The sequence below is a fragment of the Stegodyphus dumicola genome, chromosome 11 (genome assembly GCF_044657685.1).
Source record: "Stegodyphus dumicola isolate Sdum_Otavi_A_Nest chromosome 11, ASM4465768v1".
Lineage (NCBI taxonomy): Eukaryota > Metazoa > Arthropoda > Arachnida > Araneae > Eresidae > Stegodyphus > Stegodyphus dumicola.
In genome coordinates, this window is record NC_140778.1 from 166976095 (window position 1) to 166979682 (window position 3588).

At 52.4% G+C, this 3588-nt stretch overlaps 1 pseudogene; it reads left to right on the forward strand.

Annotated features, from left to right (window-relative positions):
* Nucleotides 1-2926: 2926 nt before the first annotated feature.
* LOC146994576 (U2 spliceosomal RNA) lies at nucleotides 2927-3104 on the forward strand (annotated as a pseudogene).
* The last annotated feature ends 484 nt before the right edge of the window (nucleotides 3105-3588 follow it).

Here is a 3588-nt window from a genome sequence, read left to right on the forward strand (position 1 = left end):
GAGTGCTTGGACGAGTTAGTTGCCACTGCCCGGGACGCCTTGAAGATCCCCGCCGCAACCTCACGTGCTCCTGCTCCCACTTCACGCCCTCCTTGTGCCACGGACCCAAGAGCTCTCCAACGCATCTACAGGAACCGACGACGCGCTGTCCGTCTTCTGCTCGAAGGAGACTCTCCCCGATGTCCTCTTGACTGCGCCTCTGTGACGGCCCACTTCACACCTTCCTGCGAAAGCTCCGTTGATTCCTCTCTTTTCGCTTGCCGCCCTCCAGCTCCACATGAGGTTGACTGCTCCCTGTTCCTTCCGGAAGAGGTTGCTTCACGTCTCCGTGCCGCAGAGAACTCCGCCCCCGGTCCTGACCGGCTCTCCTACCATCACTGGAGGACTCTGGATCCAGATGGCAAGATCCTCGCGCTCGCCTTCAACATCTGCCTCAAGGCCCGCAGGATCCCCGACTCTTGGAAATCCTCACTCACCGTCCTCATCCACAAGCATGGAGACACCTCTGATGTCCACAACTGGCGGCCCATAGCCCTCAGCACCACCGTGGCCAAGCTCTTCACCGGTTGCCTCGCCCGTCGCATGACGTCCTGGATCCTTGAACACGATGTGCTTTCTTCGTCGCAAAAAGGATTCCTCCCTTTCGATGGTGTTTTCGAACACAACTTTGTCGTCGAACAGCGCATCCGCATTGCCCAACGCTCGAAGAAGGACATCTGCCTCGCCTCACTGGACCTCACCAACGCTTTTGGCTCTGTCCCACACGAGGCCATCCTCTCTGCCCTCAGAGCCTCAGGTGCTGGACCCACTTTCGCCGATATTGTACGCGATCTTTACCATGACGCCTCAACACAGTACCTCTGCTCTGATGGTGTTTCTGATCCCGTGCCCTCTGTCTGTGGTGTCCGCCAAGGCTGCCCACTTAGTGGTCTTCTTTTTAACTTGGCCATCGACCCTCTCATCCGTGCGGTCGACTCCTCCTCTCCTCTTCACTCTGTTCTCGCCTATGCTGACGACCTACTGCTGCTCGCCAACTCACCAGCCGAACTCCAAGACCACATCGACGTCGTCCACACCATGGCCTCCAGGTTATTGCTTCACTTCAACCCGGCGAAGTGTTTGACCATTCACATCTCCGGCCGTCAGCCCATTGGTACCCGCCCCTCCAGGTTCTCTCTCAATGAAGTGCCACTTCCTCACCTAGAGAATGAGACTGCAGGATCTTTCCTTGGGAAACCAATCGGCTTCCAGCTCCCGGCTGACCTCCACTTTGTCCACGGTTACCTTCAGGCCTGCAACACCATCCTTTCGTCCAAGCTTGCTCCCTGGCAGAGGATAGACGCCATGAAGTCGTTCATCATCCCTGCCATGGTCTTCGACATGCGGATGCGTCGCCATAAGAAAGGTGATTGGAGACGGATTGATGAGTTTGTGCGCCCTCTTCTGAAGTCGACTCTCAACATCCCACCCGAAGCGGCCAACGAGTACCTGTATGGTGACTCTGCAGCTGTCTGTCTTGGCATCCCGCTGACGAGTGAAGACTCTGACATAGCTCGCATTGACGGAGCGTTCAAGCTCCTCACCTCCCGGGATCCCTGTGTGCGCTCTCTTGCCCGGGAAGACCTCTCTCAGTTCGTCGGCACTCGCATCCGCCAACCTCCTACCGACGACGACCTGACTGCCTTCCTGTCCGCCTCCGATGACGGCCAGTTCCACCGCTCAAGCAACTCATCTTCCTCCACCTGGTCCGCTGCCCGTGCTGCCTCCCGTCGTCTTGGCGTCACCTGGTCCTCTGGTGATAACCGCTCTGTCTTCCTCCACTACGATGGTAACATCCTGGGAGCCTCCAAGCGCCACTTTATCTTCCGCTGCCTCTGCAGTGCCAAAAGATCTGAACGTGCCGACAAGCTCAAGTCTTACCCGAGCCAGGGTAAGGCAATTGAATGTGCTGCCGCCTCAAAATCCAGCAACCACTTCTTCCGTGAGGGGACCTACACCAGGTTCGCGGATTGGAGGTTCATCCATCGAGCCCGTCTGAACTTGGTGCCCCTCAACGGCAACAAACGCTCCAACCCTGGTTCGAAAGGCTGCCGCAGATGTGCTCATCCCAATGAGACGCTCCCTCACGTCATCGAGCACTGTATGAGATACAGCAGGCTGTACCAACTCCGCCACAACAACATTGTGAAGCGGATTAAGAAGGCGGCCATGGGACGTTGGGATGTGTACAGTGAAAACCAACGTATTAATTCTCTACCTGTCCGCCCCGACCTGGTCCTTACCAAAGGGAACTCTGCCTTAATTCTCGATATCACGGTCCCTTTTGACAACCGACTTGAGTCCTTTGACCGTGCCCGCCGCGAAAAAGAGACCAAGTATGAGGAAGTCGCCAACATCCTTCGTGAGACCTTTGCGGACGTCAAAGTTGAGGCCATCGTCGTTGGTGCCTTACGGTCATGGGACCCGAAGAATGACAGAATCGTCCATCGCCTCTGTTCAAACAAGTACGCCACCGTCATGCGCAGGCTCATAGTGAGCGACACAATTCGTATCTCGCGTGACATCTATATTGAGCACCTGACGGGACAACGTCAAATTCCTTGGACTGAACGCGCAGCCGAAAACTAATGCCCGGATGCCTATCTCCTGAATCTTCTGATTTCATCTGTTGTGCTCCATCCCACCTGCCCATTTTCCAGCTGCTCCATAGTGCCTAGTCGAACTTCTATTATTCACTTCTCAATGATCTCTCTCAACTTCGTGTCCTGTATATAGCTCCTGTAAATATGATTCAGTTGCACAGCATACCTTTTGTATTTAAATTGGCTTCGCACATGTACATATATGATATCCTCGAAAACCGCACTGCGTGCGTTATTGGTAGCTCTCGCCAAGGTCCTACCAATATCATGTAAATTGGCACCAAATATGTTCAATAAATAGTTTTTACTCTGTTCTTATCAGCTTAATATCTGATACGACGTCGACATGACGTCAAGATATTAAACTAATTTTTGCAGATAGGCTTGTGGTTAGGAATTTATTCCGCCCTCGCCACGGGTTGGCCTGCTATGGCACTACTTGCAGGATACGGCCCACAATATATCCAAAAAGCAGAAACTTCACTCACCCACTGCATCCTCAGGAAAACGTCCTTTTAAAATGGCCCCTTCAAATTTCAGAAAACCGAAGGTCTGACAACATCATACCTTTGTACGAGTGTGCGGCGACCTGCCTTTTTTTAACTTGCTATTGCTCGGGCCCCTCGTTCTTTTCCTCGGAATGGGAACATTCTGGAGCCTCGGGTTTAACCCTCGTTCTTTTCAGTGTCAAGTTCTGGTTTCTGTAAATACGAAGTTTTATTCGTATTTACAGAAATTCCATAAAATCCACATTTTTTTTCCCGTACTGTTAACAACTTACTCATTCTGTCTGACTGATTGAAGGAAGATCGGCCTCGAAATATCACTCAAATTTCATTTGCAGTAACATTTTTGTCTCATTTCATGTAAGTTTGAGAGAATTCCTATTCACATTTGCCAGATCTTTCCCACTACAGCGCGCGTATACACATTGCTTCTTTCAACA